General features: G+C 35.8%; 1 pseudogene; it reads left to right on the top strand.

Annotated features, from left to right (window-relative positions):
- The first annotated feature begins 11,256 nt into the window (after positions 1-11,256).
- LOC117281985 (small nucleolar RNA U3) lies at positions 11,257-11,448 on the top strand (annotated as a pseudogene).
- The last annotated feature ends 8,225 nt before the right edge of the window (positions 11,449-19,673 follow it).

Raw genomic sequence — 19,673 nt, 5'->3', positions numbered from 1 at the left:
CGGAACATTGGAACGAACTTCCAGCCTTGAGACATTGGGAACAAATAAAGTTGCCTTTTCTAAGCTCGGGGCGCCTTTCACAATCAATGGCACATCTTGTCTTGGACTTACTTCCAGTTTGGTTCTCTCTTGAATCGTTCCCGGTGTCATTTTTGCTTGACCAACCGGCTTGTATTCTTTATCTAGACCAATCATTCCCATAAAATGAACATCATTGTGTACTGGAAACGGGTTATTGGTCACATTAGGAGGGTCCTCGCCATTCATGACTACAATCAATTTTTCAGCAATGAGTCTTTCTATGGCTCTTTTCAGGGTCCAACAGTCATCAGTGCTATGCCCCGGAGCACGTGAATGATATTCACATCTAGCAATTGCTTGAAATCCATGTGAATCAGGATGCATATGGTGGGGAGCGATGGGTCCAATCACGCCCATCTGCTTCAACTTCTGGAACAGACTAGAGTATGATTCAGCCAATGGAGTAAATTTTTCCACCGGCCTCTGCTCTCGACCATAATCCTGCCTAGGCCGAGTATTATAGGGTGCCCGAAAATTTTGCTGTTGAGGTCGGGGGAATCTTGGAGCTGGTGCTCGTACCTGTTGATTGGGAGGCCGAGCATAAGATTTAGCATTAAACACTGTACATTATGGCGGGCCCATAGAGTACTGAGGAATTAGCGGGGGATAGTAATGTTGAGGGTAGCTGGATTGCCCATGCTGAACTTGAACATAAGGGTGCGATGCCCCTCTTTGAACTTTCCTAGATCCTGAAGTCATCATGGACCCTTTATCTCTCTTCTTTCTATTTGCCAAACTTCCCGACCCATTTTGGATAGCTTGGGTGGTGGCTTTGAGAGCAGCTTGACTTACAATTCTGCCAGTCTTGAGGCCATTTTCGACCATCTCCCCTATCTTAATTGCTTCTGCAAAAGGTCTACCCATCGCGGACATCATGTTCTGAAAGTAATCAGGCTCTTGAGCCTCCAGAAAAATAGTGATCAACTCGTGGTTATCCATGGGTGGCTTAACCCTAGACACTTGCTTCCTCCACTTTATGCATATTCCCTAAAGCTTTCAGTCGGCTTTTTCTTCATATTGGACAGGGAATTGCGATCTGGTGCAATATCAATGTTGTATTGGAATTATTTGATGAAGGCTCGAGCCATGTCATCCCAGACATGCTAGTGAGAGATATCTTGGTCAATGAACCATTCGGAGGCTACCCCCACAAGACTTTCCCCAAAATAAGCCATCAACAATTCTTCTTTTCCACCTGCACCCCTCAGCTGGTTGCAGTATCGTTTCAAGTGGGCGATAGGGTCGCCATGTCCATCATACTTCTCGAATTTTGGGGTCTTGAACCCTGGTGGAAAATGGATGTGAGGGAACATGCATAAATCGCTGAACGAAACACTTTTGTGGCCACCTAGTCCTGGTATATTCTTTATGTTTTGTTCAAGACTTTTCATTTTCCTGGCCATTTCATCCGGCTCAACCGACTTGGCAGGCTTTTCATTTTCCACTAGTGACTCGTATTGAGGAGTCAGATTGTGTGGATCCGAGACCTTGAAAGCCATATTTGGAGAGTAGTATTGGCTATCATAAGTATGAGATGGTGGCTTATTGTTTGGCCTCGTCACAGGAGGTGGTGGCGGGATTGTATATACCGGTGCTCCAAACACGACGAGAGGAGTGTTCCTGACCGGTGCGACTGGAGGTCGCACATCAGAGGTACTAGGGGCAGCATGGAGGCTGTAGTTTGGCACATACCCTGGTGGTAGAATGTGATCGCTCACTGCATGGAGCGGTGGTTGAGTAGACCGGGGTACGATGGAAGTTCACTCTGAGGGACCCTGAGGTGGAGGCTGACCGAAAACCCAAGCTTGATATACATCAAACAATGTACGGTACATCCTCTCTAACTCTACTGTAAGATGACGGGCAAAGGTAGGTGCATGATCCAAAAACTTCTCATAATCCATCCCTTGGCAGTTCACATAGCTTTGAGCGGTATAAACAGCCAAATCATGGACTTGCTCTCTGAAGTACTGAAAGTTCTGGTCTTGACCTTGTAACTGCTGCTGGCGAGTAGTAACTATCTCTATTATGTGTCCCTCGATCTAAAGCTGACTCCAACTGAGCCCGAAGTCTAGCCTGCTCGAGTGTCACTGAACCCTCTCCCTATCAAAATTTGCATGTTGGCGGTCTCTATTGTACCTTATCATTTCTTTCAATTCTGCCTAAAGTTGAGGTTCCAAACGTACCCAATGGACCCTCTCTCTCTTGAACTGAGCCCTCTCTTCTTCAAATTCTGTTGCTTGGCAATCCTTTCTAGATTTGGCCTCATCATTTAACTGTACGATTTTTTCCTTGGCTTTGTCCAACGCCTTTTCAGTTTTTGCCAAGATGGCGTCATAATCTTGCACGTTTCCTATCAAATTGGCAATGGTTTTCTGGTCTTTTCAACTTCTGATCGGTACCTTGGAGGCTTTCTTCATCTGTTGAAGTTGGACACGAATGGCTTTATTTTTGCAGATCAGACTCTTCTTTTCCCATTCAGATTCTTGTGCTTGCAAGTCTTTCTCAAAATGGAGGTTCCTCATCTTTTCTTTCAAAGTATGGATAATTGCTTGGTATCCATTTTCCTTTTCACCCCAAGCTAACCGTTCGTGGATCTTATCATTAAAGGCTTGAACATGCGTCCTTTTTGCGGGCCTTTCGGGCACGGGATCTGGCTCATCATTTATGCAAGACCTTTTCTCAAACCACCTAGCATAACCCGGATCTACCTCACCTCTCGCAGTATCTGGTTCCTAGGTATCATCTTTCAAGTAGCGACAACCATTCCAAATTTGCTAGATTAAAGCCTCGGGGAATGGGGCTTCAGGGTGTAGCTCAATCACTTGCACGCTTATATCTTCATCCTCAGGCACTATCTGATACCTTCCTAGTTGTCTTAGAATTCTTTGTGGCGCATACGGCTGGACACTTCTCAAACTCAACAACAACAAATAGCTTCTTAAGCCCGACATGTGTATCACCTCTCTTACCGGGATCCATCCTAAAGTCCACTCAATTTGACTTGCGTTTAAAGATCTTAGGTGAGATATCCAGGCTTCTACCTCTTCTGGAGAGTTATAATCTTTTACTCTTTCTTTGTAGCTCTCAATAAAATTGTCTGTGCTAGGACTATAGCTCATGAACTTGGGGGTGATGTCGGAGATGCTCAATCAACCACATTTGCAATAAAATGTTGCACCCTTCGAAGAATTTTTCCCCAGACTTACACAAAGTCAACGCCCGATAAATTTCTGATAGAATGATCGGGGCAAGAGTGTGATTTTGTTTGGTAGTGAGGACTTGTACAACCCTGGATGTGCGGGTATCAATTGTATGCTCCTCGTTTGGGAAGACCATAATTCCCAGAAACGCCACCATGAAGGTGAAGTGGCGATGTATCTGCCATGTGTCATTGTTCTGCTTATTATTAAGGCCCTTTTCATATATTTCAAACCCATTTGGCTGGCCGAACCTGGAGTACAGGAAGTAGAAAGAACAACAACCTTCGACTACGTTGGTCTTTCTGATTTGCTTACTAATGTTCAGAAGATCAAAGAATCGGTGTACAGAGAGGGCACTCGGGAATATGAGCTTTTGGTTTCTCAAATCCCTGCCAAACCCGGAATATCCAGAAATGGGTCACTTTCTGACCATCTTTCCCCAAGTCATACCACCAGATCTGAAACTGAAGTGGAGCTTTGTCTACAATCTTCAAATGTGCGTTCTAAACAATGCTCATTTTGTACCTGTGAGTGGTTAAGGTAAGGGTTGACGCTAGTTCAAAAGATAAAACCAATGCCCTCTTTTTGTAAAATAATCTTTTGTACATAACCTAATTTTTTTAAAAAAAAAGTCAAAGAGAGGGTGGCTATTTTTGCAACTATGCCCCTTCATACTTCTAAGGAAAACTTTAGGACCAAGGGAAGAACATTATGGTAAAAATGATACCAATTGACAGACACGTCCGTTCTTGCTAGTACAACCCTTCGACAATTTTGAAGATGTTCTAAGGATATTCTGACAGAAACGGCTAGGGATTAACCGAAGTTGGGTCGGCTTATTTGGACAAAACAAAAGAAAATACTAGACACATTTCTTTCTTTTGGTTATTTTTGCAAAAATGGGGCCGAACCCTATGAAGGTTGCCTATGTATCTCACATCCGGTGAGAATCAGACCCATGTAGTTCGTAAATATTTCAGGAATGGGATGACACCTTTTTTTTCTTTTTTTTTGGACAATTTCAATCTCATTTTGTAATAATCGTTTTGGGGTAAACTTTTGACAAGGTTTTTGGATTTTAAAATACCGAGATTTTTTTTAAAAAATAAACGGGTAAATTTTCTCTCCTATTTTCTTCCTTCTGGTTTTCTCTCAATTCTTATTTTTCTTTTTTTTAGAAGTCGATCAACATAAACAAACCGAATCAAACATAATGTACATGCAGTACATAAGATGCATCAGGATAGGTTTGTAATTTTTAGGTACACCTGTCCTAGACAGACCCAACCCCTGTGTTGAGTCCCCAAAGTCAAATGCACATGATGCAAATAAACGTTTTACTAGGAATCCGACATGAGAATATGTTATTGTGAGTTTAAAATCCTTGGCGGAGTGTTTTAGACCTGGCTTACCCAAGCGGATAGCTCGAGCCGAGGTGGGGGCAACGTACCGGGAGCACGAAAGTCTACCCGGCCTAGTTACTGATCCAGCCTCGTTCTATTTGGTATGACCTCTAACAGAAAAGTGGGCCACGCACACGTGTACCCCATAAATTCAGAAGACTCAGAAGGGAGGCGTAAGAAGGCAGTTTATATAGTTCAAATAATATCAAAGTGGTAAATGATCGGCAATTAGCACATTAGGCCCACAAATACAGTATTATCAATAATCAAGAAAGCCAAGTATAGATCATATTACAAGCTCGAATTCTGAACTCTGAACCAGAGGTTCTGGGTTCTTATCCCCAGCAGAGTCGCACCTGCTTTTTAGCCCCTCCCCCCCCCCCCCCAAAAAAAACAAAAGATATGTATTATGAATTATTATGGGTTAAAGAGTTTTTCCAATTAAAGTGACAAATTTGAGTAGGGATTATTTTAGTCAAATGAAGGTTTGACTCTATTATTATTGGTCTGCGAAAATAAAGTATGGATAAGAAATTCTGTTGACCGGGGAGAAGGTGTAAGGCATTCCCTAAGTCCCGTGGTTCTAGCACGGTCGCTTTATTAACTATATTTGGCTTATATTATTTTTGGATAACTTGTGTTTTATTGGTTCTCATGTTTTACCTATGTCGGCTTTTATTGCTTGATTAGATTTATGAAAATTATCTTGAAATAAGTCACGCGTACGTGTACTCATTTTTGTTTGGCATCAAGAATCATATCACGCGTACGTGTACACAATCAATAACACATTTATTATTATTCGGAGTTGATTGGTCAAGTCACGTGAACGCACACTTGTATTATTTTCCTAAACTAATTTGAAATTATTGTAAGACCAAGAGTTTATGGATAGGAAATTATTTGGAAGTCAGAAAATATATTAGTTATTTAAAGTATTGCAAAGTCATCCACACTTAGAAATATTTACAACTTACTACTCTTTTTTTGAAATTAGGAGACATTTATCCATTAAGAAAGAATGAGCTAATTATTAGTCTAGTGACAAAATTATTGGGCATGACAGATTTATACTCAATCCAACCCATGTCTAATTCTTTCTTTCCTATTAAACGTGGAAACTCATTTCTGGTTCACTTACTTGAACTCCAACGCATGGCTCATTAATATGGCAAGATCTTCATTCTTAATTCTAAATAGCAAATCCCATTAAGATGAAATCCTATTCAAATAATCTGTTGACAAATCACTTGAAACATGTAAAAAGGAACTACAACATGATAATGTGTATAAATAAAATAATACAAAAAATTATCACATGAATCTCTATATGTACATCACACAAAACAATGAAATAATTAACAAAGGGAGGATAAGCAATGAACCTTTAAGGAAAAAATTTCCTTCAGAACTTGATTAATGCAAAAATAATTCAGAGCCGAGCAAGTACACCAAACCAAAGGCAAATCGGCAGATGAGCAGAAAATCTAGAGACGAACCTTCTAAAATTCGAGCCCGGACCAAAACTCGACTTTACCTCGTGAGGCTGCTGGTTTTTGGCGTAAGAGAGGTGACTATCAATGAAGCTTCACAAAGTATTTTTAGGCTTGAATTTGAGGCATTTTTGGGTCTTAAACAAGATGATGAATTGCTTGAATTTTCGAAAGAAATAGCAAGAAAAGAAGGAAACGAGTAGAAATTCCCTTAGCGCAGAAGATTAATTTTTTTTTCCCTCTCAATTTTCTCCTCTATTTTTTCTTTTCTTCTCCTCTTTTCTCCTCACATTTCTCTTCTATTTATAGGAAATATATTCGAAATTTTTTCAGATTTATTATTTTATTATTTTTAAATTAAAAAAAATCCCCACTTCTCATTTTTCTTCTTTTTAAAAAATATAATTCCCCACTTTCCTTTACTTTTTTTTTAATTTCCCACTTTTTTACTTTTTTTTAATTTTCCACTTATTTTACTTTTTTTTTTATTATTTAATTTCCACTTATCTTACTTTTCTTTTTTTAAATTTCTATTTTCTTTTACTTTTAAAAAAAAAAAAAAAATTTCAGCTACCTTTACTTTTATTTTTTAATTCCAACTTTCTTTTACTTTTCATTTTTTAAATTTCCACATTCTTTTACTTTTCATTTTTAAAATTTTTCACTTTGTTTTACTTTTTAAATTTTTTTTTTTACCTACTTTTACTTTTACTTTTTTATTCCATACTTTAAATTTCCTATTATTTTATTCCCATCCGAAAAATAAATTTTATTTTTTAATTTTTTTGGTTTTTTAAAATTTATTTTATTTAAAAATAAAGATAATACTAATAGTAATAATTTGACCTTTTAAATTATTTATAATTCTTACCCTATATAAAAAAAATATAACAAAGCTAAAAATATATATATTAAATTTCTAAAAATATTTACATAGTATAAGGTGATAAAAATTTAAATATAGTCAAAAATGAGGTGCTCACACCCCGATTTCCCATGGAGGTAAACAGAATAGGGTCGTGAATGTAGGGAATCAGAATCAGAACGAGGAGCATTTCGTATCAGGGCCCGAGCTAAACATCTTCCCTCGGAGCCATCGGGACCACGCCCTCCGGGTCCGGTTCGAGTCCCAAGACCTCGGAGAGCTTTACCAAACAACCGCACACGACTAACAAAGGGTCGTGATGTCCGTGCCCAACCGGATATCACTATACGAATCTCGGCCCGTATCGGCAGAAAGTCAGTGATTAGTGACAAGGAAGATTTTTACCTTTCTTATAATTGTAACTAGGGTAAAACTCCCCTACTATTAGCTTATTATTTATTAGACATATAGTGACACGCATACCAATGCAATATACTTTTGTTTGTGAATGCTATTCAAAGTTTTTATTCTTGTTCATAAGTTCTTTATAAGTGCAAGTTCGGAACCGAAGGCAGGTTCTTCTTTAAACCATTAACTGAGCCCGGACTCATTCTTATCATTGGTTTGGTCATTTATTATATTTTTTATTTGCTTAATCGATCGTCATTAATCACTTATATTGAATTAATTCACATATCATTGAAACCGTATAAATTCAATTGTTATCCGTTTTTTTTAAGGTAAACAGACAGTACATTTGAAGAGGCAATTTTTTTATTTTATTTTAAGAAACATAAATTTGTGTAAGCTGTTTCAAGTTGTTTTTTTTCTTTCTTTTTTGCTAATGAAAGGAAAAACTTTATATTAAAACATAGGAGTTTAGTTACTACATAACATAGGGATAGACCGCATAGCGGTTTTTCTTAATTTGTCTTTATTAAAAATTTGTAAAATAAAGTCTGGAGGTGTTTCCCAGTGTTTTCTCAAGTCTGGAGCTTTTTCAAGTTGTTGAAATTCTTTTTTTAGGTGTTTGTCTAATTTTTTTAATCTTATTACACCAACAAAAAAAAAAAGATGTCTGCATAAATTTCTTTTTGTGGGTTGAGCATGATTTTCAGAGGATTTATTTCAAAATACTCTTCTTCCACACGCAAGACACGCAGAAATTTTTCAAAAACTTTTCCGAATGTCGTCCAACCATTTGCCATGTCCAATGAATTTTTTTTGAATCTTGTAAGAAGTTATTTGAAAATGTATCTGTTTAAAATTTTTCAAGAAGCTTTTGGACACAATTTTTTTACTTTTTTTTTTTGTCTTTTTGAAGATTTGGTATGAGGGTGTTTTCAGAAAAAAGTTTTTCTCCTCTCACAAAATTTCAAGAAAGAAAAATAGAACTAACAAATACATTTTTACGAAACCATTTTGCACAAACTTATTTTTTTATCAAAAGATTACTCAGAACACGTGCAGATGTTGTCCAAACGGCTTAAGATATTAATAATTAGAAAATTCCTAAGTATTATATTCTAATAATTAACTTTTTCTAATTTTCTCGAGAACAAGTTGTCACTAGGTTTGCAGGGATAAGGATTAAAGGTCCCTGTTCATTAGATAGTATTTATTTAGCTTCATGTACGAAATAAATGTTAATTATTCATAATCAAAAGATAAATAATTACATGAAAACATGACGTATATTAAGAATTTATTGAATTGACATATCGGATTGATAATTTTTTTTTTTGCTTAAATTTAGATGATGGATTGAGAGTAAATGCGTCTCTGTTATTTCCAAGTGGAACTTAGGTGATTATTGTTGTTGTGTCCAAATTTTGATGATATAGCGCGGGCAACAATCCACCGTTATTTCTAATACAGTAATTTCAAAAGAGCTGCACTATCAAATTTTGGTGCGTCTAAAATCTCAATTGCAATTGGTTATTAAAAGCACTAAATTTGTTATACGTCAGAGCTTTAGTGGTTAAACTATCCAATTGAATATATATGTCACCGATTTAAACAGTAAATGCAATGCATATTACTAGTAAAATAAAGGAGGACAACTTTTCTAAAAAGGAGAAAAGGACACATGAGTTGATGTTGGAAAAGCAAAAAGATTGATAGAGTAGTGACTTTGGCTTGACTTGGTTTGGATTTTGGAGGTTCCAATAAAACTTTTGAAAATTCATTGTAATTTGAAAATAAAACACAAGAGTGGTGGGGCAATCCATAGTCGAGACAAAAGCTGTAAAGGGAAGGGGCAGATTATTATACAACTTGGGCACCACCATTTCACCCTAATTACAATTTGAAGCATAAAGTTGAACATAGATTTACATTATCGACAACGTGTGAGGCACCTATCTATTGGGTTTATATGTGTATTAGTAGCGCGTGTATCTTTTCTCAATGAGTTTAAATTTTTTTTAAAATTAAATAAATATTATATTAAAATTTATGTTTAAGTTGTAAAATAAAAATATAAATTCATAAAGATGATGATTACTGATCCTATATAAGTAATTCTCAAATTACGACGAATAAGAAAAATATTTATAAATATAAAATTTTACTCAAAATTAAAATATTAAGAATTTATGCATAGTTCAAATATAGAGAAATTTAAGAAGCATGTTGGACGTGCACCTAATTTTTCCTTACTTCTAGTATAGTTATTGTTACATAGTTGGAAAGGATTTTTGTAAATATTAATTGATTTTAAAGTCTAAATATTAGGAATTCCTACATTATTGTAATAAGGAAATATTTTAATAATCAAATTTTAGTTAATTTCGAAGTCCAAAAATTTAGGAAAATAGTTAAATGACTATTTTGTCTAGTGTAAAATCGATTTTTTAAAGGATTTAGCGAACGATATTTTGCTAAGTGCCTTCGTGCTTTTAATATAGTATAAATAGTTAAAATATTTGAAATATATATTTACATTAAGTTGTTACTTATTGTTGTCACAAATTAGTCGATAAAATTCTACACCAAAAATTACAACAACTTAAAATTCTAAATCAGCTTTTGTTGACATGTTTGGATTCTTTTTCTGATGCAATATGCGACTTAGATTACGGAAATTGGGCTCCAGTTATGTTATCAAAGAACTCATTATGTAGACTGGCACTTTACCAAACAGGTAAGACCATTTCTATCCACACTAAAAAGAGAGCTGACAAATAGGATTGCAGGGTGGGTAGAATAATGCACCATTATGTATCTTTCTACTTTTTATAAATTTCTTTCAAAAGTTTGGAAATCAATCAGATAGAAAGGTAAATAAAGAGGTAAATGATGAATATAAATTTCGAAAGCACTTTGTCTATTTCAATTTTTCATGTTCAGCTAAGGTTTATAACGTTTAGTGAGTGGGAGTAGGGAAGCAGGAAGAACAAATCATGAGTCAAAAAGTTAAAAAGAATTTCAAGTACATGCTTTCTCATCATATTTTCTTTTTCTACTTGCCACCTACCAGCATAACAAGCACAATCTTAACATTCAACTTTTTCCTTTTGTTTTTTGGTCACAGTAGGTCACGGATATTGGTGGATGGACCATAAGTTTGATTGGAAAATATGAAAAGTAATATTAAGTTAATTTGTAGTTGAGACCAGATGTCTAGGTAAATATTATCTTCCCCTTTTGAGTAATATCCTCTGCGTGAAAGTAAATTGTAGGGGCAAGAAGAGAATCCGATAAACTTTGTGGGGATAAACAAGAGGATCAATATAGCAAAATGATAAATCACACACGTGCAACCACCAATAGCTTAAAGTTTATTGAAACTGATAGGAATTTCTTTTACACAATACATGTAAGTATAATTCATACTATCCCTTTTTCCCTTTACCGATCCTCCAGTGTAAAAATAAAAGAAATTTGGAAAAAAGAGAAGAAGAAAAAACCACACACGCATAGGAAATATCACATTCGATAGTCATTGGGCCGTCAAATTTAGAATAAAATTGGGCTATTTGAAAATGAAAGTTAAGTAATACTTTGGAGTTTGGACTACAACTCTCATAAGGCCCAAACCCGGCACTCACGATCTGTCAATTGTTAGATGGACTAGGCCCACACACTGATAGTTGGTGGGATGTAAATCTCTGAGTCCCACTAACCCTAGCATCCTCTATTCTATCCCACATCGCAAGAAGTAATCAGTTATTGATACTTTATAAAGTCCTGTTTTCCAAACAAAGGGCACGACCTTACTTGAACAGGATCTGTTCTATAGGCTCGTACCACTGTATCTTTGTGTTCTAAGGAGACAGACAACCAAGTCTGGTTGATGAAGAATGACTATGAGAGCAGAGCGTGATTAACCGCTCTCCGTAGAGGATCGTTCTCAGCTCTGTTTGTAGGCTTGGGGTGGCCTCATAGTTGTCTGACAGACTCCTTAATTTTTTTGCTCAATTTTCTTTCTCAATTCACCACAAAGAATATCAAATGGCTTTCTCTTTTTTCAGTTTGCCAATTTGAAAAGCATGACCTGGGGAATTTGTAGCACCTACTCTTTTATTTTCTCAATTTGGAAACAGGGAGGAATTACTCTAAGTAAGCGTTTGGACATGAATTTCAAAAAAAAAAATTCAAATTTGGAATTTTATTAAAATTTGCATCATAGATGAAGTCGTGTTTGGTTATAATTTTTTGCAACATATTTGGATGTCTTTTTTTCAAAATCATGAAATATAATTTTATACCCCCACAATTTATAAAAAATATCAAAACTATCCCAATTTGATTATCTTACTTGAAACAAACAATCAAATATATTATTGCTTAACTGTTATCATATTCTGTTTACTGCAACACATAGAAAATGCAAAATTTGGAATTTCACTAACGTTTGGACATGAATTCCAAAAAAGAATATTCAAATTTGGAATTTCCCTAAAATTTTGATCGTACATGAAGTTGTGTTTGTTTATAATTTTTGCAACATATTTGGATATCTTTTTTTCAAAATCATGAAACATAATTTATACCCCACAATTTATAAAAAATATCAAAACCACCCCAATTTGATTATCCTACTTGAAACAAACAATCAAACATGCTATTGTTTAACTGTTATCATATTCTGTTTACTGCAACACATAGAAGATGCAAAATCAATATCACATGTCCTAATTCTACTAACACACAGAGAAGGTGCAAAAGCAGGCATAACCACATATTTCTCATAACCATATAATCAAACTTCCAGTAGGCAGAGTTCAAGAATCAACTAAGACCATCTCTAACCCAACACCAATTTTGACACCAAACACCATTTTAGTGTAAGATTTTGTATTTTTTTACTCCAATCCAACACCATTTCTTACACCATTTTGGTGTGTGAATAGTTTTACACCAAATTTGACGTAACACTATTCATCAACACCATTACTAATCATCATTATTTTATTATTATCTTTTATTATATAACACTTTTAATTTAACATATTATAATTTTGTAATTACATATAGTTTTTATGTAATATCTTTATAATATTAATTTTATATTTTAATTTTGGTGTATAATTTTTATAAATTAATTTTTGTATATTTTATTTTTATATAAAATTATAAGTAAGTTAATTTTATTATAAGTTATAATTGTATAAAAATATATAACTATCAAAAAAATGAAAAGTGCAAATCTGAAATATAATATGTTGTTAATAAATAACACAATGTTCATTGATTATCATAAAAACAAATATCTACTCATCATATTTGTTTTCTAATCTTGCTAAAGGTATTGCTCCTCCCGCCCATTATATTATTCAAGGAAAAGAATATGATGTGAGTTATTATTTAGCCGACGGTATATATCCAAAATGGTCTATTATTGTGCAAACAATTCGTGAGCCACGTTCTCAAAAGAAGAAATATTTCGCGATGAAACAAGAATCATGGTGAAAAGATGTTGAACGTACATTCAGAGTTTTGCAATCTCGTTTTGCAATTGTTGCAGGGCCGTCACATTTTTGGAGAAAAGAAGTGCTCCAAACATGCTATTTGTTTAACTGTTATCATATTCTGTTTACTGCAACACACAAAAGATGCAAAATCAATATCACATGTCCTAATTCTACTGACACACAGAGAAGGTGCAAAAGCAGGCATAGCCACATATTTCTCATAACCATATAATCAAACTTCTAGTAGGCAGAGTTCAAGAATTAACTAAAGATTGAAGATGAAGACACAACCAAAATTTGTTATTGAGAGAAAATTGAAGATGTGGAATTTTGCCAAGGTGGAGATTTGTTGAAATTGGCAAAAGTACCACATCGGTGGATGACAATTTTGAATGAGAATTTCACCCTATAAAAGGAGGCCTAATGTTTAGGATTTAAATACACCTCTCATTTGCCTTTTATCTTCTTAAGGCATTTGTATCTTCTCTCTTTAGTATTATTTCACTTGTAATTTTGGAGTGGAATAAAATATTGATTGTGTCCGAGGAAGTAGGCAAAATTGGCCGAACCTCGTAAATTCTGGTGTTCTTTTATTGTTGTCTTATTGTCTTGTTTATTATTTAGTGGTTGTCATAATTTTTGGTATAGTAGTTGTGACTCATTCACACTATATACATTTGGCTTCCGCAACAATTGGTATCAGAGCCAAGGTACTGTCTAAGTATGCTCTGTGGTTGCAGCATAGTCTGATCTTCCACATCAGAAAAGATCTATCTTGGTAACTGAGTCAAGGTTCTGTCTGAGTATGCTCTGTGGTTGCAGCTTAGTCTGATCTTCCACACCAGAAAGGAAATAATCTTGATTTGTGTCGTCAGCTACTAAATAATATTTGTGTCAAAATGAGAGACAGTAAACAAGAAGAATCTACATCAAGTGTCAATAATACGTCATCGTTGGCATCTTCGCTTATGACAAGAATTGTGTCAAATGCGAAATTTACGGTAGAAATTTTTGACGGGTCAGGACATTTTGGGATGTGGCAAGGCGAGGTTCTAGATGTTCTTTTTCAACAAGGGCTAGATCTTGCCATTGAAGAAAAGAAGCCAGATGTTATTGGAGAAGAAGATTGGAAAATTATCAATCGTGTTGCTTGCGGTACCATTCGATCCTACCTTGCTAGAGAGCAGAAATATCCATACACAAAGGAAACTTCTGCAAGTAAATTATGGAAAGCACTGGAGGATAAATTTTTGAAGAAAAACAGTCAAAATAAATTGTACATGAAGAAGAGACTGTTTCGCTTCACCTATGTTCCTGGTACCACAATGAATGAACATATCACCAGTTTCAATAAGTTGGTCACAGATTTGCAAAATATGGATGCAACTTTTGATGATGGTGACTTGGCCTTGATGTTATTGGGGTCACTTCCTAATGAGTACGAGCACCTTGAAACTACTCTACTCCATGGAAATGACGAAATTTCTCTCAGAGAAGTTTGTTCGGCTTTGTACAGCTATGAACAAAGAAAGGGAGAAAAACAGAAGGGCGGAGAAGGAGAAGCACTAATTGTGAGGGGTCGTCCTCAAAATCAAACGAGGACTAAGAAGGGAAGATCCAAGTCGAGATCTAGACCCAGCAAAGATGAATGTGCCTTTTGTCGAGAAAAGGGGCACTGGAAGAAAGACTGTCCGAAGTTGAAGAATAAGGCCAGACATAACAATGGAAAGGCCATTATGGATTCAAATGTAGCTGATTGTGATGATTCAGACTTCTCATTAGTTACAACAGAGTTATCAACATCATCAGACATATGGTTGATGGACTCGGCTTGTAGCTATCATATGTGTCCCAACAAGGACTGGTTCGTGAATTTTCAAGAAGGAGAATATGGAGTCATCCACACAGCGGATAACAGCCCTCTTACCTCATATGGCATTGGTTCAATAAGATTAAGGAGCCATGATGGAATGATCAGAACATTAACAGATGTTCGATATGTACCGGGTTTGAAGAAGAATCTCATCTCTGTGGGAGCCCTAGAATCAAAAGGGTTCAAAATCATTGCAGAAAATGGAGTGATGAGAATATGCTCCGGTGCACTAGTGGTAATGAAGGCCAATCGGAAGAACAATAACATGTACTGCTATCGTGGTAGCACAGTTATTGGGACAGCAACAGTGACATCCAGTGATGACAAAGAGGCAGAAGCAACCAGGCTATGGCACATGCGCTTGGGACATGCTGGAGGAAAATCCTTGAAAGCTCTATCTAATCAAGGATTGTTAAAAGGCGTAAAGACTTGCAACTTGGAGTTTTGCGAGCATTGTGTCAAAGGGAAACAGACAAGGGTTAAATTTGGTACAGCGATCCATAATACTAAAGGCATTTTGGATTATGTACACTCTGATATTTGGGGTGCTTCCAAAACACCTTCATTGGGTGGGAAGCACTATTTTGTAACCTTTGTTGATGATTTTTCCCGAAGAGTATGGGTGTATACAATGAAGAGGAAAGATGAAGTGTTGGGAATTTTTCTCAAATGGAAAACGATGGTGGAGAATCAAACAGGCAGGAGGATCAAGTGTATTCGCACAGACAATGGAGGTGAATACAAAAATGATCATTTCAATAAGGTCTGTGAAAATGATGGCATCGTCCGACACTTCACTGTCAGACATACACCACAACAGAATGGAGTGGCAGAACGTATGAACCGGACTTTACTGGAGAAGGTACGGTGTATGTTGTCCAATGCTGGCTTGGGCAAAGAATTTTGGGCTGAGGCAATTACATATGCATGCCACCTCATTAATCGTCTACCATCTGCTGCTATTGATGGCAAGACACCATTTGAAAAATGGTATGGAAAACCTGCTGTAGATTATGACTCTTTGCACGTGTTTGGCTCAATTGCATACTATCATGTGAAAGAGTCAAAATTGGATCCGAGAGCAAAGAAGGCTATATTTATGGGGATTACTTCTGGAGTCAAAGGATACCGCTTATGGTGTCCAGAGACAAGGAATATTATATTCAGCAGAGATGTTACCTTTGATGAATCTGCCATAACAGATAAGGTGACAGTTGAAGATGTCAAACAAACTGGTGGTGCATCAAAGCAGGTGGAGTTTGAGGGAAAATTTATTTTTCCTACACAAGAAGCAGAGGAGGAAACTCATGAAGATTACCCTCTGGAAGAAGAGCCAGTAGAAAGGGAGATTCCAACTCAGGAACCTCGACAACAACTTGAATCAATAGCAACCAGCAGGCCAAAAAGGACAATAACGAAACCTGTTCGTCTTATAGAGACGGTTGCTTGTGCAACCTCAATTGTAGCTGATGGTGTTCCTACCACTTATAAAGACGCAATCCAAAGTTCAGAAGAAGATAAGTGGAGGATTGCCATGAATGAAGAAATGCAGTCCCTTCATCAGAATCATACATGGAAATTGGCCAATCTCCCGAAGGGAAAGAAAGCAATTGGGTGCAAATGGGTATTTGCAAAGAAAGAAGGATTTCCTAACCAAGAAGATGTTCGCTACAAAGCAAGATTGGTGGCCAAAGGATATGCTCAAAAGGAGGGAATTGATTACAATGAAGTATTTTCTCCAGTTGTAAAACATTCCTCCATTAGAATTATGTTGGCTTTGGTAGCACAGTTGGATTTGGAACTAGTTCAGATGGATGTAAAAACTGCATTTTTACATGGAAACTTGGAGGAGGAAATCTACATGACTCAGCCAGAAGGATTCAAAGTTGCTGGAAAAGAAAATATAGTATGCAAACTTGAAAAATCGTTGTACGGATTGAAACAATCTTCTAGACAATGGTACAAGCGATTTGACAAGTTTATGTTGCGGCAAGGGTACAAGAGAAGCAAATACGATCATTGTGTGTATTTGCGCAAACTTAATGATGGTTCCTTTGTATATCTTCTCCTATATGTTGATGATATGTTGATAACTTCCAAGAATTCGGAAGAAATTGATAAGTTGAAGATTCAACTGAAGGAGGAGTTCGAGATGAAGGATCTGGGTGAGGCAAAGAAAATTCTTGGCATGGAGATAATAAGAGATAGACGTACAAAGAAACTCTGTTTATCTCAGAAAGAATATTTGAAGAGAGTACTAAAGCGTTTTGGCATAGATAAGAAGACTAAGCCAATTAGTACGCCACTTGCTCCCCATTTTAAGCTAAGTACTACTATGTCGCCAAAGGATAAAACTGAACAGGAGTATATGTCAAGGGTACCATACGCAAATGTTGTTGGTAGCTTGATGTATGCAATGGTTTGTACGAGACCTGACATTTCACAAGCCGTTGGAGTTATTAGCAGATATATGCATAATCCAGGAAAGGAGCATTGGCAAGCTGTGAAATGGATTCTACGGTATATTCATAGTACTGTAGATGTTGGGTTAGTTTTTGAGCAGGAAGGCAATCGGTCTGTAGTTGGATATTGTGACTTAGATTTTGCGGGTGATCTGGACAAACGAAGGTCAACTACTGGTTATGTGTTTACTTTTGCAAAGGCACCAGTTAGTTGGAAGTCTACTTTGCAGTCAACAGTTGCTTTGTCTACAACAGAGGCAGAGTACATGGCTATTACGGAGGCTGTGAAGGAGGCAATTTGGCTTCAGGGGTTGCTAAAGGAGCTTGGTATTGAACAAAAAAATATTACAATTTTTTGTGATAGTCAAAGTGCTATTCAATTAGCGAAGAACCAAGTTTATCATGCAAGGACGAAGCACATTGATGTTCGGTATCATTTCGTACGAGAAATCATAGAAGAAGGTGGAGTCACGGTGAAGAAAATTCATACTACGGAGAACCCTGCTGATATGCTGACAAAAGTGGTGACTGCGGTCAAGTTTCAACATTGTTTGGATTTGATCAACATTGTTGAACACTAAAGATTGAAGATGAAGACACAACCAAAATTTGTTATTGAGAGAAAATTGAAGATGTGAAATTTTGCCAAGGTGGAGATTTGTTGAAATTGGCAAAAGTACCACATCGGTGGATGACAATTTTGAATGGGAATTTCACCCTATAAAAGGAGGCCTAATGTTTAGGATTTAAACACACCTCTCATTTGCCTTTTATCTTCTTAAGGCATTTGTATCTTCTCTCTTTAGTATTATTTCACTTGTAATTTTGGAGTGGAATAAAATATTGTTTGTGTCCGAGGAAGTAGGCAAAATTGGCCGAACCTCGTAAATTCTGGTGTTCTTTTATTATTGTCTTATTGTCTTGTTTATTATTTAGTGGTTGTCATAATTTTTGGTATAGTAGTTGTGACTCATTCACACTATATACATTTGGCTTCCGCAACAGGTAGTTGATGATTACCTAGGTTAATAACTGATGGGGTCTTTTTATAAATTTTAAAAATATTGGGTAAATTTGTAAAACTAAAAAATAGCAACCTTCCATTTCAAGTGAGATTGGAAAAGAAGAAAAAGATTCTTATGTCCAGACGGGCTCTAAATCAATTTTGAACATGTTAGAATTCTAGGAGTAGTATGAACATGGTTGGAAAAGCTAATTAAAGAACCAGAAAATCGGGTAAAGAAGCTATCTCCATTGGTTATGTGTTATGCTATCCGTTCAAAATACTCAACCAAGAAAAGAAGTGAAGAATTACTGAGCAAAAAGTTAAACCATACACACCCAACAAAACGAACACAATAAGTTTGGATTCAATTCTCACTATCGCCCTTTCGCTTTTAGATCTCCAAATGTATTGGACTATTTGGAAAGCAAGTTTATACTTTCGGGCTAGAACTCTCAGCATCCAATCTACGCAATAGGATTTACGTAACTAAACCAATTGTAAAGCAAACTTTTGGTTCAAAGAAAGTTCAAAGCGCAACTATATAACCAAAAATAACAAGAGATGATTATATTCTGTTTCTTCAAGGAGATACCTATATTTTGACTTAAGATCTGTTACTTTTTAAATCAACTCTCTAATAGATTCGAATTCAATCTAATCCCCTCATCCGCCATGGACATTGTAAAAGAAATTTTACAATTTACCATAAGGTGAAAAACATAAAAAATAAATTATGCTTGTATTTACTCTTTTATCTTTAATTATTAATTTTTGAACATATTAGCCCCTCTATTTACAAAAGGATTAAATTAAGGCCAAATACATAGCGGATCCTTAAAGTTGTCACGATATTTCATTTGAACATCTATCTATCTATCTATCTATCTATCTATATATATATATATAATATATATATATATATAAGAGGGAGAAAAAATGCTTACATGACACCTCTTTTAGGTTTGGAAAGACATTTATCTTTTTTGTTATTTTTTTTTGCCTTTTACTCTAATTTTTCATGTCATATTATTTTTATGCTTCTAAGTTAAAGAATGCAACGGTTCGAGAATACCTCTCAACTGCATTCTGCCATTTCTTTTTTTCCAAACTTAACTCATGGAATCATTCATTTAGTAATGTATATTAATACAACCGCTCCAGGAGTTATGATGTAGGAAAAGTAACTGTTGCAACGTTATTGCTACCATAATTTCCAAATTACAGCCGTTTCCTACATCCTTTTTGTTGAAAGGAAGAGAACTTCAACTTACTTTTCCTATCTTCAGTTTTTATTTTATTTTCTTTATTCTGCATCTCTTCTCTTTATTTTCACCTATCTCTATTTTCTTCCCTTAATTTCTTTGTTGGC

The sequence above is a fragment of the Nicotiana tomentosiformis genome, chromosome 2 (genome assembly GCF_000390325.3).
Source record: "Nicotiana tomentosiformis chromosome 2, ASM39032v3, whole genome shotgun sequence".
NCBI classification, from domain to species: Eukaryota; Viridiplantae; Streptophyta; class Magnoliopsida; order Solanales; family Solanaceae; genus Nicotiana; species Nicotiana tomentosiformis.
Note: the sequence above shows the minus strand (reverse complement) of the source record. Positions and strands in the feature narration are given on the sequence as shown.